The sequence below is a fragment of the Entelurus aequoreus genome, linkage group LG16, assembly GCF_033978785.1.
Source record: "Entelurus aequoreus isolate RoL-2023_Sb linkage group LG16, RoL_Eaeq_v1.1, whole genome shotgun sequence".
NCBI classification, from domain to species: Eukaryota; Metazoa; Chordata; class Actinopteri; order Syngnathiformes; family Syngnathidae; genus Entelurus; species Entelurus aequoreus.
Genome location: NC_084746.1, coordinates 21,979,876 through 21,998,540, shown reverse-complemented (window position 1 = coordinate 21,998,540; position 18,665 = coordinate 21,979,876). Strand labels below are relative to the sequence as shown.

General features: G+C 43.4%; 1 protein-coding gene and 9 non-coding genes across 11 annotated transcripts in view; all 10 read right to left on the bottom strand.

The window, feature by feature from the left end:
* Positions 1-18,665, bottom strand: part of klhl36 (kelch-like family member 36) — a 215,850-nt gene that overhangs the window by 112,131 nt on the left and 85,054 nt on the right. The window lies entirely within an intron of this gene.
* LOC133631716 (U1 spliceosomal RNA) lies at positions 526-689 on the bottom strand. Its single transcript, XR_009821618.1, has one exon. It is a non-coding gene; the product is annotated as a U1 spliceosomal RNA (small nuclear RNA).
* On the bottom strand, positions 1,587-1,777 carry LOC133631604 (U2 spliceosomal RNA). The gene has a single exon (XR_009821512.1). It is a non-coding gene; the product is annotated as a U2 spliceosomal RNA (small nuclear RNA).
* On the bottom strand, positions 2,681-2,844 carry LOC133631686 (U1 spliceosomal RNA). The gene has a single exon (XR_009821589.1). It is a non-coding gene; the product is annotated as a U1 spliceosomal RNA (small nuclear RNA).
* LOC133631651 (U2 spliceosomal RNA) lies at positions 3,743-3,933 on the bottom strand. The gene has a single exon (XR_009821558.1). It is a non-coding gene; the product is annotated as a U2 spliceosomal RNA (small nuclear RNA).
* Positions 4,391-4,581, bottom strand: LOC133631632 (U2 spliceosomal RNA). The gene has a single exon (XR_009821539.1). It is a non-coding gene; the product is annotated as a U2 spliceosomal RNA (small nuclear RNA).
* On the bottom strand, positions 5,485-5,648 carry LOC133631684 (U1 spliceosomal RNA). The gene has a single exon (XR_009821588.1). It is a non-coding gene; the product is annotated as a U1 spliceosomal RNA (small nuclear RNA).
* Positions 6,529-6,719, bottom strand: LOC133631669 (U2 spliceosomal RNA). The gene has a single exon (XR_009821575.1). It is a non-coding gene; the product is annotated as a U2 spliceosomal RNA (small nuclear RNA).
* LOC133631710 (U1 spliceosomal RNA) lies at positions 7,623-7,786 on the bottom strand. The gene has a single exon (XR_009821613.1). It is a non-coding gene; the product is annotated as a U1 spliceosomal RNA (small nuclear RNA).
* LOC133631658 (U2 spliceosomal RNA) lies at positions 8,684-8,874 on the bottom strand. Its single transcript, XR_009821565.1, has one exon. It is a non-coding gene; the product is annotated as a U2 spliceosomal RNA (small nuclear RNA).

The following is an 18,665-nucleotide window of genomic DNA, read 5'->3' as shown; positions in this document are numbered from 1 at the left end:
TATAATTGTCGAGCCCGCCTCATGACCAAACTACTTCCAGCTTATTTCTTGTGCCATTGAGACAAACGCTTCAGCCACCAAGTGACGTGGAGTGGTAACTACATCACTTAAAACCGGACATGAAGGCAACACATAAAACTTAAGCATTACTTGTAACTAACACGTAATACAATTTATAACAATTACCCATGTAAAATGCTTAGAAATTCTTTATAGTAATTTCTCAGTACCTGTACTGATAAAACAACACAGGTTGTGTTGTTGAAAGCATAGCAGCATAGGTGCAAAGTTGTTACCAGTAGGTGGCAGTACAACACCAGCTTTCCGTACACTCGCTGCATGATCAGTCAGGTTGAATTGTTGTTTTGTTTGCAATTCAAAGTCAGTGACAATCTTTAACATTGTAATATGTGCTACTCAACACTAGATGGTGGCAACATTGACATGTGTTCATTTCAATAACAGAACATGTAATTAATCTGAGGACATGATACATTTAGTGTGTATTATCATTAAACAGATGATCAGGGGAGAGCGCGAACGCAGTCCCCCACTACCACAAATTTTGCAGTCGAGATTCCCACATTTGGGGAATTCATAAGGGTCAGCACAGCCGGAGTGCAATGGCAGAGCCTCACCCTAGGTGAACCACCTTCTTGATCATGGTAACTCCCCTGCCAGGTAAGTATGAGTTGTACATGGCTCACACACACAAGTCATTCACACACACACCATGTTAAGTGATGGGCTCATCGCGTGCACACTAGCAAACACACACACTCAAAAGCCTGCACATGTACAAGAGTCTACTACACAACATTGTTGGATCATTACAATATTATCACTATTTATATTACACTTGAACACAACTATTTGTTCCCATCATGCAATCTACACTAATACGCCTAGCCTGTACTGGAAGGGTCTGGGTGTCCCTGCTTCCCTTTACAGCCACTTCCTGTTTCTTTGTTTGGGACAGTAACACATGTTATACTGTCACCATCTAGTGGTGGGTAGCACACACTACACCGTTTAAGATTTTTACTGACATCAAACTTGAACAACTTTATAATGAAACATAACAAATCACATTTAAATTAGCTTGAAAAAAACAACTAATTCCAATACAAAATATTGGGCAATATCGGAAAAATGCTGTTCACAAACACCTTCCGTCTAATTTGACTTAGTTGGAAATGCTTTGCGAAGAAGAATGGGCAAACATGTCAGTCTTTCGATGTGCAAAACCGGTAGTAACAGACCCAAAGACATGCAACTGTTTGCAACTCTTCCACACCATATGTGTTCAGTTTTCTGTTCGTCTACAACAAACAAAGTCCGGTTTCATCCGTTTAAAGTTTGCATGTTTAAAACTACATGTAAAGAAAGGGACGAGTTTACCTGCAAGTACCCACATCATTCCGGGTGGTAATTGTGTTGTGCACAATGAACATGTACGCAACTATAACCATATTATCTCAGCCTAACACTGTCCACACATTGATGCTGTAGAACTCAGTGACTTGTTGTACTATCAACTGTATTTCAGATATTAATAGTGACATTTTAATTGATTTTGACAAGAGAGGGGGTGCACCGTTTCTGGAGGTACTGCAATACCAGATCGATGCGTGGAGTGGACAGAGCAAGCCCCTATTCCATCTCCCTGATCCAAAAATCAATTTAATATATGGTCCCCGGATAGGGGACGTATCAGATATTAAACTGATAAGAACAGATACTACACTTGATCTTAGCCAAAAGGCCGAGAAGCGATGCCACTAAGTCGTCAGAAGGGAGCATGTCATTCCGGACACAACAACCTAAAGTGACGGTTACACACATTTATTAACCACAACGTCACATATCAACACACCAAACAACAACCATAAGCTTTTTGAATGACTGCATTATTTTGAAGGCTGCAAATACTTTTAATGAACGGAAGTGTTTGATCACTCCTGCTTGTCATGGTCACGTGGTACACGTCAGTCCAATAGTAAGCGGCGAAATACATTTTTCAAACATTCGCATCGCCCCAGTCTCATTCAACCAAACAAACAATGCATAGTCTTCAATATAAAATACATAAATGTTGGTGGTTGGTAGAATATTTTAGCAAAAGGTAAAGTAGCTTTGATCAACATTTGACCAATATAATTGTCGAGCCCGCCTCATGACCAAACTACTTCCGGCTTATTTCTTGTGCCATTGAGACAAACGCTTCAGCCACCAAGTGACGTGGAGTGGTAACTACATCACTTAAAACCGGACATGAAGGCAACACATAAAACTTAAGCATTACTTGTAACCAACACGTAATACAATTTATAACAATTACCCATGTAAAATGCTTAGAAATTCTTTATAGTAATTTCTCAGTACCTGTACTGATAAAACAACACAGGTTGTGTTGTTGAAAGCATAGCAGCATAGGTGCAAAGTTGTTACCAGTAGGTGGCAGTACAACACCAGCTTTCCGTACACTCGCTGCATGATCAGTCAGGTTGAATTGTTGTTTTGTTTGCAATTCAAAGTCAGTGACAATCTTTAACATTGTAATATGTGCTACTCAACACTAGATGGTGGCAACATTGACATGTGTTCATTTCAATAACAGAACATGTAATTAATCTGAGGACATGATACATTTAGTGTGTATTATCATTAAACAGATGATCAGGGGAGAGCGCGAACGCAGTCCCCCACTACCACAAATTTTGCAGTCGAGATTCCCACATTTGGGGAATTCGTAAGGGTCAGCACAGCCGGAGTGCAATGGCAGAGCCTCACCCTAGGTGAACCACCTTCTTGATCATGGTAACTCCCCTGCCAGGTAAGTATGAGTTGTACATGGCTCACACACACAAGTCATTCACACACACACCATGTTAAGTGATGGGCTCATCGCGTGCACACTAGCAAACACACACACTCAAAAGCCTGCACATGTACAAGAGTCTACTACACAACATTGTTGGATCATTACAATATTATCACTATTTATATTACACTTGAACACAACTATTTGTTCCCATCATGCAATCTACACTACTACGCCTAGCCTGTACTGGAAGGGTCTGGGTGTCCCTGCCTCCCTTTACAGCCACTTCCTGTTTCTTGGTTTGGGACAGTAACACATGTTATACTGTCACCATCTAGTGGTGGGTAGCACACACTACACCGTTTAAGATTTTCACTGACATCAAACTTGAACAACTTTATAATGAAACATAACAAATCACATTTAAATTAGCTTGAAAAAAACAACTAATTCCAATACAAAATATTGGGCAATATCTGAAAAATGCTGTTCACAAACACCTTCCGTCTAATTTGACTTAGTTGGAAATGCTTTGCGAAGAAGAATGGGCAAACATGTCAGTCTTTCGATGTGCAAAACCGGTAGTAACAGACCCAAAGACATGCAACTGTTTGCAACTCTTCCACACCATATGTGTTCAGTTTTCTGTTCGTCTACAACAAACAAAGTCCGGTTTCATCCGTTTAAAGTTTGCATGTTTAAAACTACATGTAAAGAAAGGGACGACTTTACCTGCAAGTACCCACATCATTCCGGGTGGTAATTGTGTTGTGCACAATGAACATGTACGCAACTATAACCATATTATCTCAGCCTAACACTGTCCAGACATTAATGCTGTAGAACTCAGTGACTTGTTGTACTATCAACTGTATTTCAGATATTAATAGTGACATTTTAATTGATTTTGACAAGAGAGGAGGGTGCACCGTTTCTGGAGGTACTGCAATACCAGAAAGATGCGTGGAGTGGACAGAGCAAGCCCCTATTCCATCTCCCTGATCCAAAAATCAATTTAATATATGGTCCCCGGATAGGGGACATATCAGATATTAAACTGATAAGAACAGATACTACACTTGATCTTAGCCAAAAGGCCGAGAAGCGATGCCACTAAGTCGTCAGAAGGGAGCATGTCATTCCGGACACAACAACCTAAAGTGACGGTTACACACATTTATTAACCACAACGTCACATATCAACACACCAAACAACAACCATGCACTTTTTGAATGACTGCATTATTTTGAAGGCTGCAAATACTTTTAATGAACGGAAGTGTTTGATCACTCCTGCTTGTCATGGTCACGTGGTACACGTCAGTCCAATAGTAAGCGGCGAAATACATTTTTCAAACATTCGCATCGCCCCAGTCTCATTCAACCAAACAAACAATGCATAGTCTTCAATATAAAATACATAAATGTTGGTGGTTGGTAGAATATTTTAGCAAAAGGTAAAGGTAACACTGTCCACACATTAATGCTGTAGAACTCAGTGACTTGTTGTACTATCAACTGTATTTCAGATATTAATAGTGACATTTTAATTGATTCTGACAAGAGAGGAGGTGCACCGTTTCTGGAGGTACTGCAATACCAGATCGATGCGTGGAGTGGACAGAGCAAGCCCCTATTCCATCTCCCTGATCCAAAAATCAATTTAATATATGGTCCCCGGATAGGGGACGTATCAGATATTAAACTGATAAGAACAGATACTACACTTGATCTTAGCCAAAAGGCCGAGAAGCGATGCCACTAAGTTGTCAGAAGGGAGCATGTCATTCCGGACACAACAACCTAAAGTGACGGTTACACACATTTATTAACCACAACGTCACATATCAACACACCAAACAACAACCATGCACTTTTTGAATGACTGCATTATTTTGAAGGCTGCAAATACTTTTAATGAACGGAAGTGTTTGATCACTCCTGCTTGTCATGGTCACGTGGTACACGTCAGTCCAATAGTAAGCGGCGAAATACATTTTTCAAACATTCGCATCGCCCCAGTCTCATTCAACCAAACAAACAATGCATAGTCTTCAATATAAAATACATAAATGTTGGTGGTTGGTAGAATATTTTAGCAAAAGGTAAAGTAGCTTTGATCAACATTTGACCAATATAATTGTCGAGCCCGCCTCATGACCAAACTACTTCCGGCTTATTTCTTGTGCCATTGAGACAAACGCTTCCGCCACCAAGTGACGTGGAGTGGTAACTACATCACTTAAAACCGGACATGAAGGCAACACATAAAACTTAAGCATTACTTGTAACTAACACGTAATACAATTTATAACAATTACCCATGTAAAATGCTTAGAAATTCTTTATAGTAATTTCTCAGTACCTGTACTGATAAAACAACACAGGTTGTGTTGTTGAAAGCATAGCAGCATAGGTGCAAAGTTGTTACCAGTAGGTGGCAGTACAACACCAGCTTTCCGTACACTCGCTGCATGATCAGTCAGGTTGAATTGTTGTTTTGTTTGCAATTCAAAGTCAGTGACAATCTTTAACATTGTAATATGTGCTACTCAACACTAGATGGTGGCAACATTGACATGTGTTCATTTCAATAACAGAACATGTAATTAATCTGAGGACATGATACATTTAGTGTGTATTATCATTAAACAGATGATCAGGGGAGAGCGCGAACGCAGTCCCCCACTACCACAAATTTTGCAGTCGAGATTCCCACATTTGGGGAATTCGTAAGGGTCAGCACAGCCGGAGTGCAATGGCAGAGCCTCACCCTAGGTGAACCACCTTCTTGATCATGGTAACTCCCCTGCCAGGTAAGTATGAGTTGTACATGGCTCACACACACAAGTCATTCACACACACACCATGTTAAGTGATGGGCTCATCGCGTGCACACTAGCAAACACACACACTCAAAAGCCTGCACATGTACAAGAGTCTACTACACAACATTGTTTGATCATTACAATATTATCACTATTTATATTACACTTGAACACAACTATTTGTTCCCATCATGCAATCTACACTAATACGCCTAGCCTGTACTGGAAGGGTCTGGGTGTCCCTGCTTCCCTTTACAGCCACTTCCTGTTTCTTTGTTTGGGACAGTAACACATGTTATACTGTCACCATCTAGTGGTGGGTAGCACACACTACACCGTTTAAGATTTTTACTGACATCAAACTTGAACAACTTTATAATGAAACATAACAAATCACATTTAAATTAGCTTGAAAAAAACAACTAATTCCAATACAAAATATTGGGCAATATCTGAAAAATGCTGTTCACAAACACCTTCCGTCTAATTTGACTTAGTTGGAAATGCTTTGCGAAGAAGAATGGGCAAACATGTCAGTCTTTCGATGTGCAAAACCGGTAGTAACAGACCCAAAGACATGCAACTGTTTGCAACTCTTCCACACCATATGTGTTCAGTTTTCTGTTCGTCTACAACAAACAAAGTCCGGTTTCATCCGTTTAAAGTTTGCATGTTTAAAACTACATGTAAAGAAAGGGACGACTTTACCTGCAAGTACCCACATCATTCCGGGTGGTAATTGTGTTGTGCACAATGAACATGTACGCAACTATAACCATATTATCTCAGCCTAACACTGTCCACACATTAATGCTGTAGAACTCAGTGACTTGTTGTACTATCAACTGTATTTCAGATATTAATAGTGACATTTTAATTGATTTTGACAAGAGAGGAGGTACTGCAATACCAGATCGATGCGTGGAGTGGACAGAGCAAGCCCCTATTCCATCTCCCTGATCCAAAAATCAATTTAATATATGGTCCCCGGATAGGGGACGTATCAGATATTAAACTGATAAGAACAGATACTACACTTGATCTTAGCCAAAAGGCCGAGAAGCGATGCCACTAAGTCGTCAGAAGGGAGCATGTCATTCCGGACACAATAACCTAAAGTGACGGTTACACACATTTATTAACCACAACGTCACATATCAACACACCAAACAACAACCATGCACTTTTTGAATGACTGCATTATTTTGAAGGCTGCAAATACTTTTAATGAACGGAAGTGTTTGATCACTCCTGCTTGTCATGGTCACGTGGTACACGTCAGTCCAATAGTAAGCGGCGAAATACATTTTTCAAACATTCGCATCGCCCCAGTCTCATTCAACCAAACAAACAATGCATAGTCTTCAATATAAAATACATAAATGTTGGTGGTTGGTAGAATATTTTAGCAAAAGGTAAAGTAGCTTTGATCAACATTTGACCAATATAATTGTCGAGCCCGCCTCATGACCAAACTACTTCCGGCTTATTTCTTGTGCCATTGAGACAAACGCTTCCGCCACCAAGTGACGTGGAGTGGTAACTACATCACTTAAAACCGGACATGAAGGCAACACATAAAACTTAAGCATTACTTGTAACTAACACGTAATACAATTTATAACAATTACCCATGTAAAATGCTTAGAAATTCTTTATAGTAATTTCTCAGTACCTGTACTGATAAAACAACACAGGTTGTGTTGTTGAAAGCATAGCAGCATAGGTGCAAAGTTGTTACCAGTAGGTGGCAGTACAACACCAGCTTTCCGTACACTCGCTGCATGATCAGTCAGGTTGAATTGTTGTTTTGTTTGCAATTCAAAGTCAGTGACAATCTTTAACATTGTAATATGTGCTACTCAACACTAGATGGTGGCAACATTGACATGTGTTCATTTCAATAACAGAACATGTAATTAATCTGAGGACATGATACATTTAGTGTGTATTATCATTAAACAGATGATCAGGGGAGAGCGCGAACGCAGTCCCCCACTACCACAAATTTTGCAGTCGAAATTCCCACATTTGGGGAATTCGTAAGGGTCAGCACAGCCGGAGTGCAATGGCAGAGCCTCACCCTAGGTGAACCACCTTCTTGATCATGGTAACTCCCCTGCCAGGTAAGTATGAGTTGTACATGGCTCACACACACAAGTCATTCACACACACACCATGTTAAGTGATGGGCTCATCGCGTGCACACTAGCAAACACACACACTCAAAAGCCTGCACATGTACAAGAGTCTACTACACAACATTGTTTGATCATTACAATATTATCACTATTTATATTACACTTGAACACAACTATTTGTTCCCATCATGCAATCTACACTAATACGCCTAGCCTGTACTGGAAGGGTCTGGGTGTCCCTGCTTCCCTTTACAGCCACTTCCTGTTTCTTTGTTTGGGACAGTAACACATGTTATACTGTCACCATCTAGTGGTGGGTAGCACACACTACACCGTTTAAGATTTTTACTGACATCAAACTTGAACAACTTTATAATGAAACATAACAAATCACATTTAAATTAGCTTGAAAAAAACAACTAATTCCAATACAAAATATTGGGCAATATCTGAAAAATGCTGTTCACAAACACCTTCCGTCTAATTTGACTTAGTTGGAAATGCTTTGCGAAGAAGAATGGGCAAACATGTCAGTCTTTCGATGTGCAAAACCGGTAGTAACAGACCCAAAGACATGCAACTGTTTGCAACTCTTCCACACCATATGTGTTCAGTTTTCTGTTCGTCTACAACAAACAAAGTCCGGTTTCATCCGTTTAAAGTTTGCATGTTTAAAACTACATGTAAAGAAAGGGACGACTTTACCTGCAAGTACCCACATCATTCCGGGTGGTAATTGTGTTGTGCACAATGAACATGTACGCAACTATAACCATATTATCTCAGCCTAACACTGTCCACACATTAATGCTGTAGAACCCAGTGACTTGTTGTACTATCAACTGTATTTCAGATATTAATAGTGACATTTTAATTGATTTTGACAAGAGAGGAGGTGCACCGTTTCTGGAGGTACTGCAATACCAGATCGATGCGTGGAGTGGACAGAGCAAGCCCCTATTCCATCTCCCTGATCCAAAAATCAATTTAATATATGGTCCCCGGATAGGGGACGTATCAGATATTAAACTGATAAAAACAGATACTACACTTGATCTTAGCCAAAAGGCCGAGAAGCGATGCCACTAAGTCGTCAGAAGGGAGCATGTCATTCCGGACACAACAACCTAAAGTGACGGTTACACACATTTATTAACCACAACGTCACATATCAACACACCAAACAACAACCATGCACTTTTTGAATGACTGCATTATTTTGAAGGCTGCAAATACTTTTAATGAACGGAAGTGTTTGATCACTCCTGCTTGTCATGGTCACGTGGTACACGTCAGTCCAATAGTAAGCGGCGAAATACATTTTTCAAACATTCGCATCGCCCCAGTCTCATTCAACCAAACAAACAATGCATAGTCTTCAATATAAAATACATAAATGTTGGTGGTTGGTAGAATATTTTAGCAAAAGGTAAAGTAGCTTTGATCAACATTTGACCAATATAATTGTCGAGCCCGCCTCATGACCAAACTACTTCCGGCTTATTTCTTGTGCCATTGAGACAAACGCTTCCGCCACCAAGTGACGTGGAGTGGTAACTACATCACTTAAAACCGGACATGAAGGCAACACATAAAACTTAAGCATTACTTGTAACTAACACGTAATACAATTTATAACAATTACCCATGTAAAATGCTTAGAAATTCTTTATAGTAATTTCTCAGTACTGTTGCGTTTGACCAGATGTTCCTCCAAGTGGGATGTAAAACGCTGGTCAGTCCCAAGTTACTTAGATGACACATAAACTGATCTTTAATATACACCAATCACAGAATAGGTATTTATCATATTTTATTGTCAAATATTTGAGAATAGAGACCAGCCTCGAACAACACATCCAAAATGCGTAGCCCCAGTTGATCTGAAAACTTCCCGGAAAGCCCTCTCCTCTTCAGTATCTCCCCCCGCCCTCACTTGTCTCACCTCAAACACATGCTCATTGTCTCTTATCTTGAGTCGGCCTGGGAAGCACAGGAAGGAGGAATTCCTCCTCTCTGCCTTCTACTTCAAGGCCGGCCCAAGTGCGAGCACTTTGTCATGGGATGAAAAGAAAAGCAAAGAGTACAATATGGAACATTAGCTATATGTAATATGACTATGAAAATTAATAAGTAACACAAAATATGGATATATGAAGATATATATATATCTTTCAATTCCCCCTTCAGATCTTATCCAAAAGATCTCTCCTACGAGAGCAACACCTCTAAAGCACGCCCTACATTAAAGTAGGTGCTGTGTTCTTTTTTTTTTTTTTTTTTTTTTTTTTTTTTTTTTTTTTTCAAGCTAGCAAAAACAACAGCATAGTTACATGGAAGATAGATGGAGGGAGTCCACGTCAATGTCGTCATGGTCAGGGAAGGAAACCAATAATTCTCGAAAGTCTCCATTTTGCTTGACCCCCTTCAAAGACATAACGAGCCCAGAAACAGGGTGGGGTTGACCTTCTACAGCTCTAACAATGATGCGGGTGCATAGGGACTTAGCACAAGGGGCGATAAAGCAACCGCAAGAGGCTATAATGGCCAAGAAAACTCCAATGGAGACCAGGACAGACTTAATTAGGTCGGTCCACCTGCCAAATGTGCTTTGGAGCCAATCTTTAAAGGGGTCAGAGACCCCTGAAACTTCAGTAAGTTCCTTAGACAGGGCCTGGAGGCCCTCTAAGGCCCTCTGAACTGAGCCATCTGGTGCAGTGTTGTTAGGAATGAAGGTACAGCATTGGTCACCAAACATTGCACACACGCCTTCTTCCTTGGCTAGGATGCGGTCAAGGGCTATGCGGTTCTGGATGGCCATGAGAGAGGTCGGGGCAAGTTGTTCAGCAAGTCCCTCAACGGCGTCACGAGTCAGGTTGGTCAGTCTCAACAGATTATAAAAAACATAGTTAATGCGTTCTACATTTTTAGTAGCAGTCACAGGGAAAATAGCACCAATGATAGGAAGGTTCTCGAAACCTGCACAGGATTCACACCACAATTTGTGTTGTGAGGGGACCCCTCTTGGTTGTCCAATTGCATCAAAGTAAACACCATCAGGGTTTCTCATCAGATCAAAGGAGCCCTTTACACTCCTTCGAGATAAAACATGGCGGCGTCGGCGAGAAGTTAGAGAGGCCGCTGAGACAGGAGTTACAAGGGGAGTTAATTTGGTACCCACTAGGGTGAGTGGGGTCACCAGTCTAACCATAGCACAAAGCCCTACGGATGACTTTGGGATTCTAATGTACAATCTGTGCTCCCCACAATACCAGAATAAGTCAGCTCGTGCCCAAGGGCCTATCCTTGAGCCATCTATCAGTGTGGTGCACCAGGAAGGGTTAATGTCACCCAATTTGTTGGGGGACGAAGAGGGTCCTTTGAATTGAAAACACGTGTAATTCAGCTTTTGGGCCACAAATGGAAGAAGTCGGGTGGAATTGTCAACAGGAGGGTACACACTAGCCAACAAATCGCACCCTGGTGGCGTGGGTTCAGAGAACAAGGAAATAAGACAGTTTGAGCCATTTATGTCAGTCAACTTAAAAGGGGCGGGGTAAGTGTGGGGAAAAGGACGTCCAGCGGAACAAGCAACACAGTCACCCAGGTTTTGGCTCTTAGCCATGCTAGTCATCCACCTGAGCCATAGGTTGCCTGCACCTGCTCCTAAGGTCAAAGCTACCAGGTCTTCAGTGGTGATGTCATTAGTATACACAGATGTGAGAGCTTTTGTAACGTCACCGAGGTGGAGTGGCACTTTAGGTGCTACAGAGGGGGCAAAGGTAGTTAATGCCCTCTCAAGGATATTAATTTTAATAATCCCTTTAGGGTCCGTACCAGCCTGTTCAACCCCCAAAACAACATAAAAGGGACTTGGCACAACACCTATTCCGATAATTGTAAGTGCAAGGGGATTCTGGGAACGATCAAAATTCCTCTGAAAGGTCATCCCTCTCTGAATAACTTCTAATAGTAGAGGTAGGCGGTAATGGTAAAGAGAGGGCCCTGTGTAGTGGGTTACACTCGTCCATGAGGGGCACCACCCACTAGAGTAAGTTGTCTGCTTCCGACACCAATGATTCAGTTTTATGTCGTCACAAAGATAGAGGTTACTACCACGGTACAAACTATTTTTTCCCCCGCAATTAATCACACTGCACAGGTCAAAAAAATAAGTCTTGCTATCCCCCCTAACCCAGTCTATTTCAAGTCCGCCGTATGTTCTAAGACACTTGTCAGTCACTGTCGTCGGGAAGGAAGGACTGAGGCACAAGAACAGTAGAACAAACCTAAACACCAATCCGTCAGGAAATACTTCTGGGCGTAACATCCTGCTTTTCGTCTATCAAAATCAGAGTAATTCAGGTAACGAAACGGGGATAAACATCAAACTTTTCACTTAATATAACGACACAGATAGTTATGCTGAAAACAAGCAAGAGAAATTGGATAACTTCGAGTATAAAGGCTGGTCTCAAATAAGGATATACAATATAGAAGTTAAAAAGAGTAATATAGGTAGAAAATCTCTCTCTCAGCGTCGTCTTCTGGGCTGTAGGATTATGTGTGTGTAATTAAAGCCTCGCTCTTCTATGACCTAGAGGGGGAGAGGTTACTAGCACGGTCACCCCTTATGTGTGTTACTTCGTTAACACACACACTAAAAATGAGTCGTTTTCTGCTCCCGTTCTTCTTCAGCTGCCTCAGGCTGAAAAGGCACTGCTAGGGGGTCGAGTGGGGCAGATGATGTGGCTATGTCAGCAATGACATCCGCTGGTGATCTGTCAGGTTCTTCAGCAGGAGTGCAGAGGGAGAGGTGGTACCAGGTGTCCCCTTTACCAGCTAGTCGAAGGGCGTGAGACGTCCGTTCCACGACCTTGAAGGGACCAGTCCACCTGGGCTCCGTCCACTTGCGTTTGATGACTTTGAGCTTGACCCACTCTACGGGAGGGAGGGTCCCTGGAGGAGTGGATTGTTGTCCACGAATCTGTGCAGAGAAATTATTACACAAATTCTGAATTTGTTCAAAGTACCATTTTGGTTTTACGCTGATTCTTCCTTCCAGGGAGGCAGCTGGTCCTGGGAAGGGCTGACCTGAATGCAGTTCATAGGGTGAAAAACCAGTTTTGTTCATGGACATTCGGATGGTCATTAAAGCCAATGGTAACGCGTCAACCCACTTCAATTTGGTCTGTGCACAGATTTTTGCCAATTTTGTCTTGATGTTTTGGTTCATTCTCTCGACCTTACCTTGGGACTGAGGATGGTACACCGAACCAAACCTGTGTTCTAGTCCGAGAGCCTTTTCGACCAAGGCTAGGTGAGTATTTTTGAAATGGGTGCCGTTGTCTGACCTAATCTTTTTGGGGAAACCATGTCGGGGAATTAGGTCATTAACAAGCCATTTAATTACTGATTTTGCATCCTCTTTTGAGGTTGGAGTTGCTTCCGGCCATCCACTGTAATTGTCAACGCAAGTTAGCAAGTACCTTTTCCCTTGTACCGGATTGATCATGTCAGTGTAATCGATCGTCCATTCTTCACCATTTTGTGCCGGAATGGGGAAAGTCCCCATTTCTGGTTTCAGTGTTGGTCTGGGGTTAAAGTCCTGGCAGATATCGCAGTATCTGACGTGGTTGTCCACAATGTTCTCCAAATAGGGGTGCCACCATAGTGACAAGTTCGCTTTTGTTTGCTTTGCCCCCACATGTCCGGGACCGTGGGCCCATCGGAGCATTTTTTGTCTAATTCCTGGGGGCCAGGCCAGGTGACCATTTGGCCCTCGCCAAAGACCTGTCGGGTCTTGTCTAGCGCCTCTTCTCAGCCACAAAGTTTTCTCTTGTGGTGAGGCCTGCTCCTGATGTTTTCTGATTTCATTATCAGACAGGGCAGGTAGGAGTTCTGTCTGGCAGGCAGTGGCAGTCATGATAATTCCAGTCTTGTCATAGCCAGCAGTTTGCTTAGCTACGGAGTCAGCAAAGTTGTTACCATCAGTTACTGTCCCTTTTTCCTTACTGTGTCCCTTGCACTTGACAATAGCTATCCTTTTAGGTAGGAGCAGCGCTGTTTCCAGTGCTTCCATTTCTGTCTTGTATTTAATCGGATGTCCTTCAGCAGTCAGGAAGCCATTTCTCTTCCATTTAGGAAGGTCAATGACAGCTGACATGAAGGCATAAGCCGAGTCTGTAAAGATAGTCACTTCGTAGTCTTTTCCTTGCTTTAGGGCTTCTGTCAAAGCCACAAGTTCAGCTCTTTGTGCCGACAGCTGTTCGTCAAGTGTCTGGGTGGCCAAGGTCTCCCATTCTCCTGAGCTGGACTGCTGTACCACTGACCAAGCTGCCTGCAATCCCTTTAGAGGATGTCTGAAACAACAGCCGTCCGTGAACAGCCAGTGGGAGCCTGGGATGGGTGTGGTCAACAGGTCTGGTCTTATCTTTTCAGTCAAAGCAACTCTCTCCTCACAGTGATGTAGTTCTCCACTATTTATGTTATCAGCCATGTTGATTCCTTCGTGTGTAAAAGTTATGTGAGGTTGTTGCAAAATTTTCATGAGTCTGCGTTGTTTGAGTGGCGTCATGGTAAACAAATGTGATGATACATATGCAATGACAGTGTGGTTTGTCAGTACTGTAAGTGGGTGTCCCATGACAATGTGTGCCGTTTTGTCAATCAGTTTTGCCAAAGTGGAAGCATGTTGCGAGCATGTGTGATGTCGAAGTTCAGATAGGTCAAGCAGAATGCTGGTGTAGGTTAAAACGCAACGCGTTCCCCCTATACCTCCCCCTTCAGGTTTCTGAAAAAGGACAGCGTTAGCAGTACCTTCACTCTCAGAAACATCTAAGTAGAAGGGTAGTTTGTAGTCTGGTACTGCAAGGGCAGAAGCAGAAGACAAATGTTGCTTGAGGTCAATGAAAGCTTGTTCGGCCTCAACCGTCCACTGGAGGGCAGCATTTGAGTTGCGGACTCCAGCAGTGCGGAGGAGGGCACGAAGAGGAGCTGTTTTCAAGGAAAAACAAGGAATGTAGGAGCGGCTGAAACCAGCCAATCCAAGGAAGGACTGTAATTGTTTGACAGAAGAAGGTTTAGGATGACATAGGATAGACTGGCGATGGTCAGAGGACAGGGAGACCCCCGTTGAGGAGATCTCCCGCCCCATGAAATGAACAAGGGAACGGGCAACCTGCAATTTCTTACGAGAGACCTTGTATCCCGTTGAGGCCAGACGCTGAAGAACAGCTAGGGTGGCCGCCAGGCATGAGGTAGGAGAAGGAGCAGCGATGAGTATGTCATCTACATACTGGACAACAAATGTGTCGTCAGGAAGCTCCACTGAGGCCAGATCGTCTCGTAATTGCTGGTTGAAAAGGCCAGGCGACAGTTTCCAACCTTGTGGGAGGCGGGAGTACTGCAGCTTTTGACCTTGAAAGGTGAAAGCAAAGACATGTTTGATGCATTCAGCGATAGGGATGCAAAAGAAAGCATTCGCTAGGTCAATGACAGAGAAATAACAGTGTGCAGTGGTCAGATGGGTGAGTGCTGTGTAAGGGTTAGGAACAGGTATGGGAGGGGTCACTGTGACGTCATTAACGGCCCTAAGATCGTGTACCATCCGGTACACAGATGTGCCAGTTTTTGGAACAGGCAAAATAGGTGTGTTCCATTTAGAGGTGGAGGGTTCCAATACTCCAGATTGTTTAAGGCCTGAGATGGTATCTGTAATGCCATCTATGGCTTGTTGTTTTTGTGGGTATTGTCTGACATGTACCACACTACTGGTGTCAATTTTGACAGAGACAGGGGACGCATTGACAGCAAGACCAACATCTGTGGGACCTTGAGACCAAACGGTCAGTGGGAGGGTGTTTAACATGTCAGCAGCTTTAGGATGGTCTGTTCGTTCTTGCTCATGCTCTCGAGTGACCTGAAGATGTTGTAGAACCCCGAGGTCAGCAGTCTGAGAGCAGGAGATACGAAACATATCAACTGAGTCAGAATGTTGCAAGTGTGGTATTTGGGTGTCTACCCAATCAGTGGCAGATACTCCCTGTTTTGTCATTGGACCCAAGTCCTTGGCTTGGTAGGCGGGACAAAGAGCAAGAGAACAATGTGGAACCGCCGTAGCGTCCATTTTATACCATTTTTTCTGTTGAGGAGTGAAGTCGACATGGGCGGACACACCCTGAGCTCCAGCATAGATGTGAGTGTAGGCCAAAGGCCACTCTTTCCCTGCTATGGTGTCAAAACCTTCTTGGTAACTTTCATCAGATTGGCGATCATAATATAAGGTGACATGTGGCGGATCAGGTGGTGGTACATACGGACGCAGCTCGGTCAGCCAGGGCTTCCACTGATAGAAGAGCAGGAGCAGCCCTTGTCCTTCACTTGTTTCCGGGAGGAGGCGTGTCCAGTAGATGTCCGCCATTTGTGGTACCTCAGGTTGAGGCATGAGCACAAACATGGAGGAGCCTTTATAGTGGTGTCGCAGCTTGGTGGTAGTGCCGTCAGGTAACACCAGGAAGGTTCCTTCTGTGCGATATTGGATGTCAGGGTACAGTTTGTAAAGCAGATCATTACCGAGCAGGCAAGGTGTGTGATGATCAACCACGAAGGGATGCTTTAGCGAGTGTCCAGCAATCTGAACCGGAAGTGGTTTGGTGACAGGTAACATCCTTGTGACCCCAGCAAAGCCTTCAACCTTTAAAAAGGAAGCACACAGTTTCTTTGGAACTACTGCATTCAAAAGTGAATGTGTAGCGCCAGTGTCAATCATGAACTGATAACATTGTCCATTGACAACTATGTCCAGCAGGGGGCCTGTCTGTATTTCCTGCTGTGGCTCCTGCTGTGGGCAGCTTCAGAAGACCCCCCCTTGGTCCACGTCGTCACCCAGGAAGTAGGCGGAGGCGCCAGGCGCTAAGGCGGACCTGGGGGCGTGGTATTGTTGCTGTTGTGGCTGCTGCTGGAAGGAGCTATGTTGTGAACGCCCTTTGCTGCGGCCTCGTCTGGCGGCATGACGTAACCTTTCCTGTTCGGAAATGTTGGGACAGTCTTGAGCCCAGTGACCAGGCTGGTCACAGCCGAAACAGTTTCTTCCCCGGATTGACTTTGAAACGCCGCGTCCACCACCTGAGCCTGAGGGTCTGGTTTCAAGTTTATTGAGGATTCTTTCCTCCATCTTTTGTAGTTCAAAAGCAAGTTCACCCGTTGCCGAATACACTTTAGCAGATTTGTGACCTTTAGGGTCTTTAGACATTTTTGCTACATCAATTTGTAAATTAAGGAGTTGTTTCCTTACTGCTCTGTCCTCAGCCTTATCATTTTCATCTTGCTTAGTCCAATTCTGCATGTGGTGGATAAGGTGCCTCTCCCAGGTAGCACCGTCAGCTCCTGGTATATCAGGATTAGCGTCCATCCTTTTTTTCACCACAGTTGGCATTGCGTCAAGTACGGCCCGTCTAAAAAACTGTCGGTGTTCCCCTTCTTTACTGGGGTGCACACCTGTAGCACGTGACCATTGCTCTTTAGCTTGGCTTATGAATACATAAGGTGACTCACCATCTTTCCACTGATAAGTGGGTGTGGCATTTTGACACGGAAGAGGAAAGAGACTGCGCATCGCAGTAGCTATGTCGTGAATGTATGGTGTTATTGGCAGGGTCTGAGGTTCAGCCATTAATCCTGCTTGTTGTTCCATATTTTGGCCATCTTGTGTGGAAACACAACGATACAAAATGCCCCTAAAGTCTCCTACTGAGAGTGTGTATCCTGCTGTTAGTTTGTCTAACGTATTAAGCCAAAGACTCCCACCTTCAGACACAGGTGGGAGTTTGTCAACAATGGCCTGCATGTCTGCAACAGCAAAAGGCTTATATTGGAATCTGCCGCTATTATCAGGAAAAAGTGGATATGCGTGTCCCTCCAGCTTTTTTTTTAAGCGTGTGTTGTATGCATGTGGTTCATGTGGGTGTTGGTCAATGTAGCCTTCCATTGAGCCATTAACAGTTACAGGAGACCACAAAGTCTGGCTCTGTTGTGTGTTGTATGCATGTGGTTCATGTGGGTGTTGGTCAATGTAGCCTTCCATTGAGCCATTAACGGTTACAGGAGACCACAAAGTCTGGCTCTGTTGTGTGTTGTTCAAGAATGTCTGATGTGCACGTGAGAGACTGTCATCTACTGGGGGAGGGCATTTGTTTATGGCAACAAAATGGTCTGGCTTGTAAAGTGAGGAGTTTTGCGTTGACTCATGTATTATCTGCTGTCTAGTAAGATTAGGCATACTCGGGAGGTTTTCCGCTGGGTGGCTGTTATTTTGGGGCTTAGGCACCAGAGGTGATTTACACTCAGGAGACAGGGTTAGTTTTGGAGGAGGGTTCAATCTTAGAGAGGCTGTGTGAGCACCGCCCTCATTTGTCACAGGAGTAGGGGGTGGACCAGAGAGCTTTGTTTCTGTTTCGACCACCAGGGCTCCTCCTGTGACTGTCAAAAGTGGGTATAAAGATGCCTCCGGCTTTACGTCATAGGGCGGTGGCTTAGTCAAAGTCTGGGCGGGTCGTTTGAATTGTCTTGCGCATGCGCGACAGGCGAAAGACCAGTCAATCCATTTTTTCATGTTTATCTCAATTGTTTTCATTTCTTTAGCAGCTTTTCTTTTTTCCATGTAACTCCCGCTTACTCGAATTCCCTCTAGCTTCCTTTTCTCATTCGTCAAACGCTTATATTCTCGAGCACATAAGTTCTGTAAGCCTTCTTTTAACCCGTTAGGTTCCTCGCCCTGTGCTCGAGTCATCTCCTTAACTACTTTACTTCGTTCCTTTTTGTCTCTCCCCGCGGACTCCATTGTTACCAAAAGCACATTCAATTGATCATTGA